The sequence below is a fragment of the Typopeltis vanoorti genome, chromosome 4 (genome assembly GCF_054136105.1).
Source record: "Typopeltis vanoorti isolate ZY-2024b chromosome 4, IOZ_Tvanoo_1.0, whole genome shotgun sequence".
Classification (NCBI taxonomy): Eukaryota; Metazoa; Arthropoda; class Arachnida; order Uropygi; family Thelyphonidae; genus Typopeltis; species Typopeltis vanoorti.
The window spans coordinates 20,994,870-21,010,825 of NC_143552.1; the positions used below are offsets into that span (position 1 = coordinate 20,994,870).

Consider the following 15,956-nt stretch of genomic DNA (forward strand, 5'->3'; position numbering starts at 1 on the left):
ATTTGAAGCAGTATGTTTTCGTCAGAATATTGAGTTTCATATTCATTCATATCAAGAGTCGCAGCAGCAACAACTCCTAAACCAAACACTGCAGCAAGTTGCTGACTATTCTTATTACAAGAATTATTAGGAACAAAATACAGTCTTCTTAACCATGGTTCTAAGTTGAATGTTACATTCAGCCCCTTTTATTTCACATAAGATCTACAGACTACATCCTACCAAATTTGAAGTTTTAAATCTAATTAAAAACAAAAACTTGGCACATCTGGAAAATAATGAAGGCCTGAGAAAGAATATATAATATACTGGGGGGGGGGGGGGGCAGAGCCCACCCCCCCAGTATATTATATATTCCCATCCTCTGCAGCTTGTATACCAACTTGTCATGTAATAATGTATCAAGCATGTTTGCAAAGTCCAATGATAATACTGTATGTGATTTTCACTCATCTGACATTGTTGTTACCTTATCATAAAATGCAAGTAAATCACTAAAGCAAGACTTATCCTTTACAAATCCATCCTAACCATCAACCGAATCTTGTATTCTGTTCACAGCCAATTTCTCCAACACATTGGCTACAACTGTAGTTATACAGACTGGTCTATAATTGGAAACGTCTGCCCTAGAACCATGCTTGTGGAGTGGTACTTTACCTTCTTTCCACTCCTTAAGAATCTTACCCACTACAAGCCTTTCATTCAATAACCAGATCAAGGGCATGGTAACTGTCATGCACATTCATTAAGAATACACAGTGATATGTCATCCATTCCCACAGCCCTATTAACACAGCCCAAGTCATCACCTGATACACTTCTGATTCCTTCACTTCCAATTCTCCTAATACTTGCCTCCCCTCTGTATATTGCATGGCACCATTTACACCAATATGATTTACACTGATAAAGTGCTCATTCAGTAATTCCACTATATCTTTTGCAACTGTCATTCTGCTTCCTTGACTATCCACCAGTGTTAACCTGCCATAATTATTCTCTCGCTTGCTTGCCATGTAGAAGGAGAATTCCCTCGAATTAACCTTGGCCTTACCAACCAATCTTCTGTCATACTGTACCTTTTCTTTCTTTATTGTGCTCATTGACTTCTTAGCCTGCACTTTATACTCCTCCTGGATCCAGTCATCGCCAGCTGTGTTGTATCTCCTCCATAGCAGTTTTTTTTTCCCACACAGCTTGCTTAATTTCACTGTTCATCCATTTCACTTCTACTCTATTTACTTTAACCCTTGGTATGCAATTATACATTGCTTCTGCCTTATGAATTTCCATGCACTGCCAGCATCTTTTCTCCCCAGCTCATCTACCCAACATACTGATGGTAGTTAGCTACAGCGCTTCCCATAATCATACACCTTAGTGTATCCTCTCTTCAGCCAAGAGGCTGCGGGTTCAAATCCCATCAAGGGAATGGATGTTTGTGATTAGGACAATCACATTATGGTAATTAGGACCTAATCACATCAGGACAATCACATATGGTAATATTACATATTACCATGTGTACTGCTGTACACCTGTGTTCTGGTGCAGTATAACCTTTCATGTCTTTGGACCATAAAAATCCAATCCAATCACTCACCTTATAATTCCACGTATCTTTTTTTCTGGCAGCAACCTTTTCTTATTTCAATACTTCCGAAATAAGTACTTCACGATCATCATCACCAACTGTTGGTACTGTTAATACCTCATTAACAACTACATCTTGTGAAGTTATCAACAAATCCAAAAGCTTCTGGTTGCTTCAGTCACATTCTGTTTAAGATATTTATCCATCAGAAATTCAACAAACTCACTTTCCTTGTTTCTATACACTGTCTCCTCTTTTCATTTTATATTCCTGTAATTAAAGTTCCCATCAGGCTGACCTTTTTTTTTACATGCCCAACCAATTTGCCTAAACATTCCCTGGCCTATTATAGCATTCTGTCAGATTGATATATATATATATATATATATATATATATATATACACACATACGTAATTGTTTCAGTAAGAGTGGCTGTAAACGTTGTGCGCTACCGGTATTATTAGTGTGGAGGATTTTTCTTGCCTAAACTTAATTACGAAATTGTTATTATTAGACCTAGTAACTTGCAGGGGAAAAAAATGGTGGCAGCATTGTCATTCGATGATTTTAATTTAGATTTCAGTTGTTTCGTTAAGTGAGGTCTATTATATGTATTCTTTCAATTACATAAATGATTTGTGGATGTTTAGCGCGGATGAAAGAAGGGTGTGTGTGAAATGTGACCTGAATGAGGAACTGATGAATGCAAATATGAAATTGATGACAGAACGTGTTAGTAACGAGAATGTCGCGGGGAAAATGAGTGCACGTTTGAAAGAGAAGGATGGTGAGAAAGAGAGGCGAAAAAATGTTAAAAATCAGTAAAAAAAGAAAAAGAGCGATTTGAAAACTGTAATGGATGTTAAAAGGGATGAAACTGAGGCAAGAGCAGCGGAAGGAAATGAAATTGAGAGAACGAATGAAACTAGAAATGGCATGATGCAGAAATCGAAAGTGAAAAAAATCAAAAGAATGAATGATAGCGAAAGTTGGATGCATGTTAGACCGAAAGTACAGAAACAAAGAAAGATGAATGATAGCGAAAGTGAGAAGAATGATAGCGAAAGTTGGACCAAAAGTACGGAAACAAAGAAGGATGAGTGAAAGTGAGAGGAGGGGGGGGGGGCAAGATTTGGAAGTTGAATTGGATTAGATGAGGCAAGAAATGAAATGGATGCGGGATGAAATTAAGAGAATTCAGGTCAAAACTATTAAAATAAATCATGATGGCATGAAAGAGTTAAAGAAAGATGAGGGAGTGCGTTGTATGGTAACTCCATTATTAAAGGTGTGCTAGAGGATAGAATGCACAAGGTATGTTTTCCAGGCGGTAAAATGAGTAGAGTGATTGAGGCATTGGATATGAAGCAGGAGCGAGCAAAAGAGTTAATAGTATTAATTGGTACAAATGATTTGAGAGGGGACAAAGAGCGTGTCAGAATGGATATCAGGAGGCTGCTTGGAAGGATAAAAGAGAATAGTGTGACAGGAAGGGTAGTTAGTGTGTTGCCTAGGTATGACTGTAGTGAAATGAGGCAGAGAGCAAGGATTATGAATGATATGCTGGCTGAAATGTGTGAGGAGATGGGAGTACAGTTTGTTAATGTGTGGAATGAGTTTGAGGGACAAAGTAAGCTGTATGGGAGCAATGGACTGCATTTGAGTGGTTATGGTGTGAGTCGCTTGGAGAGACTGCTGCTGGAAGGTAGAGAAGTGAATAGAGAGAATGAATCAGATCGAGAGGGGAGTGATGTGGAAGAGCAGGAGAGTAAGACAGGAGAGATTGAAGAAGTGGATATGAATGGGGAAGTGAGTGGTATGAGTATAGAAAATGAGAGAATGGGTGTGCAAGAGGAGCAGGGAAACGGGGAGGCTCAGGGTGGACAGGGGTACGCAGTGTGAGAAAGGTGGATGCTCCAAGAGGAGGTGAGAGCATGTGTTTCCAGGAAAGGAATGGGATGACCAGGGATCAAGAGGAAACAGTTGGAATTGAAAAGGTTCTAAAATGAAGATGCAGAAAGGGAAATGGCCCCAGTCAAGCATGGAGAGAATACATCGAGTGAGTGGTATCAGTGGAACTAGCTGTAGATCCAGAAATGAGCAGTGGTGTTTGTATACCAATGCTAGAAGTATAAGAAACAAGGCAGATGAAATGGTTGCACTAATTTCGTCTGTTCACCCAAAGATTGTCGGAATAAGTGAGACATGGTTGGAAGAGGATGTCATTCTGACAGGAATAGAGATGGAAGGGTATGATGTGTTTCATTAGGATAGAAGGGGTAAAAAGGAAGGGGGAGTGCTATTGATGATAGAGAAAGAGTTATGTCCATACAAAGTAGGGATGCAAGATGGAAATAGTGCCAGTGGTTTTGAGGCAGTATGGTGTGAGATAGAGGTGAATGGAATCAATTACTTGGTGGGATGTTGTTATAGACCAGGTAATGTGGATGGTGGTGATAGTGAAATGTATAAGAAAAGGGTGATCCAAACAAATAAGAAAAGGGTGATCATTATGGGTGATTTTAATTATGGCAATATAGACTGGAATGAAGAGATAGCAACTGGAAGTAAAGAAAATGAGTTTCTTGAGTTTTTGAGGGATAACTACCTCAGACAGTATGTAACAGAGGGCACACGAGGATTAAGGGTCTTGGATTTGGGCATATCATCAGAGGATGTAATTATAAATGAAGTGTCAAAACATCCACCAGTTGGTGAGAGTGACCATGAGGTGATTACCTGGGTGGTTGCCAGCAGTGCGAAGACCCCTGTGAGAAAAGGGTATATGTGGAACTACAAGGGGGGGGGGGGATTATGAAGAGCTCAGGAGTCAGCTTGCGGGTGTAGCGTGGAATGAAGAGTTAGCTGGAAAAGAGATCAATGCAGCTTGCAGTTTTTTCAAAAACTATCTAGTAGATGCAATGTCTAAATGTATTCCAAGGGTGAGAAGGTTAAATAAGGTAGGTGTGAGATGGATGAATAATGAGATTAAGCATGCGATACAGAGAAAAAGGGCATTGTGGAGGCAGCATAAGAGAACTGGAAATAATCAATTTCACGAGGTCTACAAAGACCAGGTAGGGTGGGTGACTTGTTTGGTGAGAGTAGCTAAAGAGAGGTATGAACAGCAGTTAGCTAATGAAGCTAAAAAGAATCTTAGGGAGTTCTTTCGATATGTAGCCAGCAAAAGAAAGAATGATTATGGAAGGATGACATTGATTGGAGAAAATGGTATAAAGACAGCTGTTGCAGAATGTGTGGTGGAGATACTTAATGAGCAGTTCATAAAGATCTTTCAATCTTGTGAATGTGACTTCATGGAGAGATTGAGAACAGTTGATGATGGGGAGGAGAGACTAACTGTAAGTGAGCAAGAGGTGTTTGGGGAGTTGAGTAAACTAGATGTAAATAATGGTGTGGAACTTGATAATATATCACCACGTATTCTGAAGGAACGTGCCGGAGAGTTGACACCTGCCTTGACATAATTTTTTAATATGAGTCTTGCACTTGGTCAAGTTCCTAAGGAGTGGAAGGAGGGCAAGATTGTGCCACTTCATAAAAGAGGTGTCGAACTCAAGCATCAAACTATAGGCCTATCTGTGTATCAGGTGTTGTGGTTAAGTTGTTGGGTTGACAACAAGGGTATTATTATCTTTGATGGACAACATGGATTTGCTAAAGGGAGGTCATGTTTTAGTAATCTACTTACTTATTACAATAAAGTGACTGCTTCATTGGACAGAGGAGAAGGATACACAGTAATATACTTGGATTTCACAAAAGCTTTTGATAGAGTACCTCGTGATAAGTTGACAGTCAAACTAGAGCAGATAGGGTTGGATATTAGATTAGTCCATTGGATTGGAGACCAAAATTGTGAAGACAACACAAAGGCTTCTGTGAATGATGCGGAGGACACTGATGTGTAGAAGTAGGGAGATTCTTGTTCCGTTGTATAACGCTTTGATTAGGCGACACATGGACTATTGTGCCCAGATTTGGTCACCGGGTTTTCAGATGGATGAAGAGATGTTGGAAAGAGTCCAGAGGCGACTGACTAAGGTAGTTTCTGACCTCTGGAATGTCGAGTATGAGGAAAGATTGAAAAGATGTAATTTGCAGAGTCTAGTGGAGAGAAGGAAGAGGGGAGATATGATAGAGACCTACAAGTTGGTAAGGGGTTGTTATAGGATCAGTGGCGGAGAAGTTCTACAGAGAATAGTGGGAGATCAGGGGAGAACCAGAGGTCATCCCTGGAAACTGTATAAAGAGGGTGTGAGTAGGGGAGTGAGAGGCAGGTTTTTTTCATGCAGAGTTGTGAATGATTGGAATGCCTTGCCTGAGAGTGTGGTGTCTGCAAGGAGTTTGAGTGTGTTTAAGACGCAGTATGATGAGATGTGTGTGTGATAAAAGGACCTCCCAGATGAGTCTTTGACTCCACGAGGTCTTGGGGTAATAATAATAATAATAATAGCTGTTAATTTCAACTTCACATGACACAGATTAAAAATCTGTGTCATGTACTATCAATTTCTACACTTTATGGACATAATTCCTCTGTAATTATTAACAGCACTCTTTTCACCATCTATCCTTACAGAAAATTATTTATCTTTCCATTTGATCGTAGAGTTTTTGCCTTCTTTCTGTGGGCCCACCACCATGTGCAATCCGCCACTTTTTTTAAAAGAAAGAAATCTTATGGTTTTCATAAGAGAGGTTATAAGACTGCAGTAGCAAATTATATACCAATCAATATCTCAGGCATGGTGGTTAAAGTACTAGAAAAATTGCTAAAAAAAGAGAATTCAAGAATGGTAGATAAAAAATATGATGCTGTATGATGATCAGAATGGCTTTGTGAACGGCCGGTCATGCTTTAGTAATTTACTAACTTTTTATAATAGAGTAACAGCTGAGTTTGATAAAGGAAATGGCTACACAATGATCTTGCAAAGTTATTTGACAGAATACCACATGGAACTCTGTTAAGCAAATTAGGATAAATATAACACTGGTTAAGTGAATAAGAGGGTGACTGCTGGACAGATATTAAAAAGTGGCATATAGAGGGGCAGAATCAAGGCAAAAAGAGGTGACCAGTGATGCCACAAGGTTCAGTGCTGGGACCATTGCTGTTTAATTTGTAATTTAATTGGTGTTTAATTTGTAATTTAATTGGTGTTTAATTTGTAATTTAATTGGTGTTTAATTTGTAAATGATATATGAAATAACCTGAAAAGAAATATTCAGTTGTTTGCTCATGATGCAAAATTAATTCGAGTAATAGTTAATTAAACAATGTGGAGAGTTTGGGAGAATAATTTAAATAGGCTGTTAGTATGGGGAAAAAAATAATGGTTGTCAGTTTAATGTGGAGAAATGTAAAGTTATGCATTTTGGGATAAATAGATTACAAACCATGTATCACATTGATGGCACTGTACTCCAGGAAACAGATAAAGATTTAGGGGTGGTGCTAGACAGGGAGTTAAAGTTTAGAGGACTTATTGCTAAAGTAGCCTATAAGATTATTTGGTTATTTAAAAATACATTAACCAGTACAGATAAGGTAGTTGTTATTCATCTTTATAAGGCCTTGTTACACCCACATCTGGATTACTGTGCTCAAGTCTAGTCCCCTGGGTTTCTTGGGGGATGAGGAAGCAGTGGAGAGGATTCAGAAGTGAGTGACCAAGATCATGAGTGGTCTGTGAAATGTTTCCTATAAGGATAGATTGAGGGTGTGTGGATTGAAGAAGTTGGTTGAGAGGAGAAAAGAAGGGGATATGATAGAAACATTTAAGTTTCTGTAAGGGTTCTATAGGATAGATGCAGGGGAAATGTTTCAGCACTTGGTTAGAGGGACGAAAACAAGGGGTCATCCCTGGAAGTTGAATAAAGGTGTAGTTAGTATGGGTTGAGGACTAGATTTTTAGCTTGGAGAGTTGTGAATGAGTGGAGTGGGTTGCCAGATTCTGTTCTGAGTGCTTTGTCTATTAATGGATTCAAGGAGAGGTATTATACATTGTGTGGATAGATTGAGTCTTCCACGATGAGGCTTCAGACTCCATGGAAGTGCCTGTATAATAATAATAATAATAATAATAATAATAATTTCTACTACCATGGTGCTCCGTGAGACGGAGCACCCTGACTGCGATGCAGTTGAAACTTTGCGAACCATGGCGACAGTGCATTGCATTCGTTGATCAAATATCCGTGTAGTTATCCTAGTGGTTACACGCTTCTCCACCATATGCCTGGGGAAGGAGTGTCCTAGGTTCGATTCCTGTCAGTGACGTGAAGAGCTGAGGGATCTTCCTCAGCCAAGTTGGACAGTAGGGTTTTCCCCCCCAGTTCATCCCAGTTTATCCTTTGCCTTCTTTTCATCCTGCAAAGCAGGCAAACTGGCCTTGAAAACTCAACACTACAGGACATAGGATACACCGGGGCATAGGATTGACCACCTTATCCTGTGAACAGTTTGAGGTCCAATGATTAACAAACCCTTGACACTGCAAGGTAAAAGGAAGATATGATGAGATAATAATTTCTATTCTCAACATCACATTATTCTATTGAGAGAATGCAATTTAAACAGCCTTGTGATTAGAAGGAGAAAGAATATAATCCTTGCCTACCAGATTAATGTGGAGGAGATTTTTTGCAATGGGAAGATTTTTTGCCATCCCTGGAAGCTGTATAAAGAGGGTGTGAGCAAGAGAGTGAGGAGCAGGTTCTTTGTCTAAATTTGTGAGTGGAAGGAATTATCTGAGAAGGTGGTGAGTGCAGAAATTGTGAATGGTCTAAGGCCATTCACAATTTCAATCATTTTGTGTGCAAGTGTGATCTCCTGTGATGATGAGTCTTTTCACTCAGTGGAGGTCTGATGATAATTTTTAACAAATAATAATATCACTAATTATTACTGAATTGGAATTGAAGCTAACCTTCTGATTCTTGAGTGCCTAGCTCACTTTTTTATACATGAGATGGTTTCAAGAGTTTTTTGTATAGGAACTCTTCATTAAGATATAAATACTATTGTTTTACATTAGGCGTTTTCTTTGTATTATTTTTTCTGTTGGCTGCTTCTGAACTATGGCAACAACTAAGAGAACTTTTTAAAGTAATGTATATCTACAAAATGATAACTGCTGTAGGCTTGACACGTTCTTTCTCTCATTGATATTTATATGAAATTTTTTGATTCATTCCCTTTCCCCCTTCACACACACCAGAATTAGTTGAGATTTGTTGATGCCATTCTAGCAATTTTATTTTGTAGCCACCTGACCATCAACAATTTTCTTGCTCACGTAAAACGTTTCCATTATCTCCAGCATTTCATGATCATGCAATGAAATGCTATACCCATTTATTAGGCCATTAAAGAGAGGATGATGATAATGGAGGATTTTCATTTTGGTAATATGAATTGGTAAGAAGATAACCTATAGAAGCAAACAGAATGATTTTTAGGATTTCTGAGGCCCTAGATAGCATTTAATGGAAGCAATATAAGGTTTTAGTGTTAAATTTGTTAATATCCTCACTGGATGTATTTGCAAATGGCGTATCACCACTGTCACTCCTGAAAGTGATCGTGTGTTACTGACTTGGAAAGTGGTCAGTCAGAGGAAGGTTTTAGTTTATATATTTGGGTGTTTAGAATTTTATCTAAAGCAACTTAATGTTTGGCTAGCATATCTGACAGGATGCTGTTATAGACCATGGAATGTAGTGAATACTGATTATGAAATATTTAGGCAAATTGGTTGGGCATGTAAAAAGAAAGTTATCCTGATGGGAGACTTTAATTATAGGAATATAGAATGGAAGGAGCAGATAATATATGGGAACAAGGAGCGTGAGTTTGTTAAATTTCTCAGGGATAAAAATCTTCAGCAGCATGTGACTGAAGCAACTAGAGGCTTTAGTGTTTTAATAGATTTGGTGATACCTTCACAAGATGTAGTTATTTATTTGTTAGCATATGATGATACAATGCCTGTGAGCCACTTTTACAGGGAGGTGTGGCACCATCTCAATCTCCCCTATTTTTATTCGGCTTGGGACTGGCATAGCTAATGAATCAGATCCGTGGCTGGAGGGACTGTCTTAAGTATCCCTGACTGTAATCCATATATGTTCAAGGGGCCAGTTTGCCTGTTCTGGGGAGATGAAAAACCTGAGTTTCCTAGTGAAAAAAAAAGCCCTACCTCTGTATGAGACCAGCTAACTTACCTTTCGTCAAAAGAGACCAGATTTACATCACGGATGGGAATCGAATCTCCACATGAGACCGACTAACTTACCTTTCGTCAAAAGAGACCAGATTCACATCATGGATGGGAATCGAACCCAAGTCTTTCTGACCCAAGGGCTTCGTCTATACTGACTGAGCTACTGAGGCTCACAAGATGTAGTTGTTAATGAGTTATTGACACTGCCACTAGTTGATGAGGTACTTGTTTGGGAGGTGGTGAAACACAAAAAGGTTACTACCAGAAAAGGATATATGTGGAAGTATAAGGTGGATGATTATGGGAAGCTCCGTAGTCAACTAGCATCAATATGTTGGGGAGATGAGCAGTGCAGAAAAGATATTGATAGTGGATGGAAATTCATAAGACAGTATCTGACACAAGCAATGTATAACTGCATACCAACAAGGGTTAAGTGAGTAAATAGAGTAGGAGTGAAGTGGAAGAACAGTGAAATCAAGCAGGCTCAGTTTGAAAACAAAATGCTATGGAGGAGGTACAAGATAGTTGGTTGTAATTGGATCCATAAAGAGTATAAAGTGGAGGCCAGGAAGGTGACAAGCATGGTAAAGAAAAAGTGCAGTATGAGGGGAAATTGGGTGGTCAGGCCAAGGAAATTAATTCTAGGAAATACTTCTGCTCTATGGCAAGCAAGAAAAAGAATAATTATGGCAGGTTGACACTGGTGGATAGTCAAGGCAGCAGAATGACAGTTGCAAAGGATATATATTGGAATTATTGAATGAACACATCAGTGCATATCATACTGGTGTAAATGATGCCATGCAATATATATAGAAGGGAGGCAAGTATTAGGAGAATTGGAAGTGAAAGAATCAGAGGTGTATCAGGTGTTGATTTATGTATTAATAAGGCTGTGGGAATGGATGACCTATTATCATGTATTCTTAAGGAATGTTTACAACAGTTAGCAATGCTCTTGACCTGGTCATTTAATTAAAGTCCTTCTAAGCAGTGCAAAGAAGGCAAAATAGTTCCACTCCATGGTTTTGTGATAGAGAAGTTTCCAATTATAGGCTAGTCTGTATAACTGTAGTTGTAGTCAAGGTGTTGGAGAGATTGGTTTGAAATAGAATACAAGATTGGGTTTGATCAACATGGTATTCTTTATGATGGTCAGCTTGGGTTTGTAAAGGGTAAGTCTTGTTTTAGAAATTTATTTGCATTTTATTGACCAGGTGACGGGTATGTTTAGATAACGGAGAATCATATGCAATGTTATTGTATTCTTGCAATTTGCAAAACCATTTGATAGATTACTACATGAAAAGCTAGTGTACAAGCTGCAGAGGATGGGAATAGATAGCATATTGGTGAGATGGACTGAAGATTGGCTCTCTCAACGAAACTAGCAAGTTGGGTATGATGGAACAGTGTCTCAAAAAAAGGAGAGTAACCAGTGGCATGCCCCAGCATTCTGTTCTTGGATCCCTGCTGTTTAACTTGTTCGTAAATGTATGTCATTTGTTCTGATTAGGGATCTTCAGTTGTCTGATGATGTAAAGTTGGGGAAATTTATAAGTAGAACTGCTGATATTAATTCCTTTCAGGAAGTTTCGAATAGACTTAGAATTTGACTTAGACAAAGGAGTAGGGTTGTAGTTTTAATATTAATAAATGCAGAGTGTTGCATTTTGGAGTGTTCAAATATAATGTGTACTATATTTGATGGTGATGTACACAGGAAGTGGATGAGATTCAAGTTTAGAAGGCATATGCAAGTGTTGCAACGACTGCTCATCATAGTGCTGCTATGGTGCGAAGTACTCTGAGTTTTAAGGAGGTAGTTGTGCCACTGTATAAAGAACTAGTCAGATCACGCTTGGACTGTTGTGCTCAGATTTGGTCACCTGGTTTTCATATATGATGTGGAAGCATTAGAGAGGATCCAGAGAAGAGTGATTAAGACAATATGTGGACTCTGGAATGCTAGCTATGAAGACAGATTGAGAAATGTGGATTGCAGAGTTTAGGGATAGGAGAATAGAGGTGGTATAATAGATGCATTTAAGTTAGTTGAGGAGATTTTATCAGATTAAGCCAGAGAGGATTATAAAAGAGAGTGGAAAGAAAGAGAGGAACAAACTAGAGACCAACCCAGGAAGTTATCTAGGAGTGTGGTGCAGAAGGGTGTGAGAAGTAGATTTTTTACATGGAGAATTGTGTAGTAAATGGAATGCATTACCAGAATATGTTATTAATGCAGGGAGTGTTAAGTATTTTAAGATTCGGTATGATAAATATTATTATTATTATTCAGGCCTCCATGGAGTCAAAAAACTCATTGTGGGAGGTCCTTCCTAAGAACATAAAGTCTGTCAAGACTCATCGAGGTGAGGTTCCCCCTAAGAAACACAAAATCTATCATACCACTCCTTAAACTCATTGACCGTTCTTGCCCTCACCACTCTATCAGGCAATGCATTCCACGGCACAACCACCCTTCATGCAAAGAAACCACTCCTCACCCTCTTGCTCACAGTTTCCTTTCGTAACTTCCAGGGATGGCCTCTTGTCATCACTCCTTCCCGCTGTTCAACCAAGTGAAAGAACTCGCCAGTGTCAATCCTGTAACCACAAATATGTTTGTCATTTGAATGAACCTCCCACGATGAGTCTGCCAACTGCATGAGGGTGTAATAATATTATGTCTGTTAATTGTATGTATTCTTTAGCTAGTTAGTCTGCTTTAGTTAAGAAGGTGTGTGTGTGTGTTGTAAGGTGGAAAACTTGTGGAAATCTCTACAGCTGATTTTGGGATAATGACCTACAAGGAAAAGAGAATATATCTGACATTAGAAGTCTATAACTGTTTTATAAGTTTAGACAAATTTAAATGAATGACCAGAATAATAGGTGAGGAATGTGGAAAAAACATGTTATGGAGTAAATAAAGATATTTTAACATTTTATTCTCATTCTTATCCATGAGAAGAATAAAATGCAAAAAGTGACACTCGTAGTAAGGAAAGAATAATACAATATGAGTGAAGATTTTTCTGTTGGGAAATTTCCAAGGAAATTTTTCTGTTGTTTTACAAGTAAAAGAATGAATAATAATTATGTAAGTGTATAATAGAATTATTTCATAGCACTAATGAATGTGACTGTGCAACTCCTTGAAGCGAGGTAAATAAATTCTAATTCTACACGGAATAAAGGTGAATGAAGCATAGCCATGTATGCACAATATTTTTGAGTGACTGTGTCCCTTGACTTGGTTATTGAGTACATCTTGTAATAGATTGTCTCATAGGAATGGAGAGGGAAGGGCAAAATAGGACTACTATAAAAAGAGATACTGAGACAGGTATATCCACTTATAAACAAATATGTGCATTTGTAATGAAAGTATTGTAGTGATTAGATATAAATAGAATACAGGATTAGCTTTGCAGACACAGGATTCTATATGACATTCTGCATGGGTTTGTAAAAGTTGGTTTGATCCCCTTCCCCCAACATCCAGCAATGGTTTAAACCAGAGGTCAGTAATGTTGTTTTTACTGCAGTTCAAATTTTGCAATTTGTATGTTTATCACTTAATATGCAGGTAACTTGTGGGGGGGGAGGGTATGTTAGTTAAAAAAAGGTTTATAAACGAAGTATTAAACATTATAGAAAAACAAAACTTACTCTTCTTATAAATGAATGACAAGAATAGTACAAAAATCTGTTCAGCAGTACTATTTCGATATTGCAAACACAAACAAACATATTTAAATCACGAATATATGTATAAATTACCACAAGCATATATAAATAATGCAAGCATAATATAAATAATGATAAATATATGTAAACAATTAAACTAAAAAAATATTATTTTAAACACAGTTTCAGCAACTTCCTTTGTTTATCTTTTCACAGGATATCTAAATTTGGCTCATAATGGGAAGCTTTTACATGGACACAATCAGAATTTTCATATTAGATTGCTTCTTAGTGGATTAAACTGTAATTTATCTGAGAAAATATTTGCATGCATATATATGAAGAACCAAATACAGATAGAATAGCTACTGCAATATTTTTCATTGCTATAAATACCGAAGGAATTGATGTACAACATTCTGTTATAATTTGATTTTTGGTATCTTTCTCTAGATCCTTGCACATTTCTTTAAATTTATTAGTTCATATGACATCATCATCATCATCAAATTCCTGCCATGTACCCACAAGGGGTGTACAGGATATGATAGTACTACATGAAAAAATTATATCGTTACTAACTTCCTATCTACAATTTTCCTCCAATCAGTCTGTTACTTGTCAAGACTCCAACATTAACAGATCTTATATTTCTATCGTCTAAGGCACTTTGTACCGTATCAATCCACCTATATCTTGGTCTTCCTCTGGGTTGTTTTCCTGCCAACCTGGCAGAGAACACTTGTTTTGCTAATCTTTCCTCGCCCATTCTGTTTAGGTGACCATACCACCTGAGATTAGCTCTGCTAACGCATTCCTGGATGCAGACAATGTCAAGTTCTTTCCTAATATCCTCATTTTTAATATGATATTGCCATTGATGCCATCTGTTCATGCCTCTAATCTTTCTCAGGACTCTCATATCTGCAGTCTCTAGTCTTTGGTCAAGTGTTTTACTTCTGACCCAGCTCCCAGATCCATAAGTTAAAACTGGTTTGAACACTGTCTTGTATATAACTAATTTAGTGTTCTGACTAATTTGTATGACTAGTTCATATGACTGAACCTTTAAATTCAATCAATTCTATTTCTAAATTATCAGTTCTTGAAAATTAAAACACAAAAAAGAATTAACTTATTTGCTTTTTAATTAAAAAAAAAATCAGATTATTAGTTTTCAAATAGAAACTTTCTTTGGTTCACCCCAAATGTTTGTGCAGGTCATAGGCTGCCTCCCACTGCTCTAAACCATAATAAAAATATTTCAAATGGAACACATTTCAGGGACATCACTAGGAGATAGTAGATGTCTTTAATCCTCTGAGCAGTAAAGCAGTATATATGTTACGGTTAAAGTGATAAATCCGGTTATTATTATTAATAATTACCAGGTATTATTAATAATTACCGATTAAAGTGAATAATTCCTAGAGGAGTCTGGTAAATGTAATAAAAAACATGTTTATGGGTTTTGTATATAGGTTTTCATTCTCAATAGAAATTATAACAGCTTAGGTTAGGTTAGGTTAATTTAAATGAAAAAAGTAAGGAAAGTACTTCTTTTGCACTCAATGAAATCAGAAATCATAAACTAACCTAACCTAACCTTTATCTGTTGGAAATCATAAACTAATCTAACCTTTATTGGTTAGGTTAGTTTAGGTCAGGTTAGGTTAGTTTATAATGAAAAAAGTAAGGAAAGTACTTCTTTTGAACTCAATGAAATTAGAAATCATTATAAACTAACCTAACCTAACCTAACATGGATGTCGCATGTCGAACCAGAGTGTAGTCGTAGTTTGTCGTGGGCAGATTAATGGAGATGAAAGATAAAGGTTATTGTGGGCCGAGCTTAATGATTTTGGGCAGATAAATGGGGATGACAAATAAAAGTTGTTGTGGGCAGATGAATGGGGATATAGGTAAATCAAGAGGAATTGTCAGTGTTTTTCTCCATTGATGAGGAAAGAGGTACAGCAATGACATTTATCTATTATCCCCATTCATCTACCCACAACAACTTTTATTTGTTGTGGCTAGATGAATCATTAAGCTAGGCCACAACAACGTTCATCTTTCATCTCTGTTAATCTGCCCACGACAAACTATGACTACACTCTGGTTCAACATATGACATCCAGGTTAGTTTAAGTTAGGTTTGTTTATAATGATTTCTGATTTCATTGAGTGCAAAAGAAGTACTCTCCTTACTTTTTCAATTCTAAACTAATCTAAACTAACCTAACCAATAAAGGTTAGGTTATTTTAGGTTAGGTTAGTTTATATTGATTTCCAGCCGATAAAGGTTAGGTTAGTTTATAATGATTTCCAACTGATAAAGTTAGGTTAGTTTATGATTTCCGATTTCACGGTGTGCAAAAGAAGTACTTGGCTTACTTTTTTCATTAT

At 37.4% G+C, this 15,956-nt stretch overlaps 1 protein-coding gene across 1 annotated transcript in view; it reads left to right on the forward strand.

Annotated features, from left to right (window-relative positions):
- Window positions 1–15,956, forward strand: part of LOC150107152 (uncharacterized) — an 868,219-nt gene that overhangs the window by 623,220 nt on the left and 229,043 nt on the right. The gene's annotated exons all lie outside the window — the stretch shown is intronic.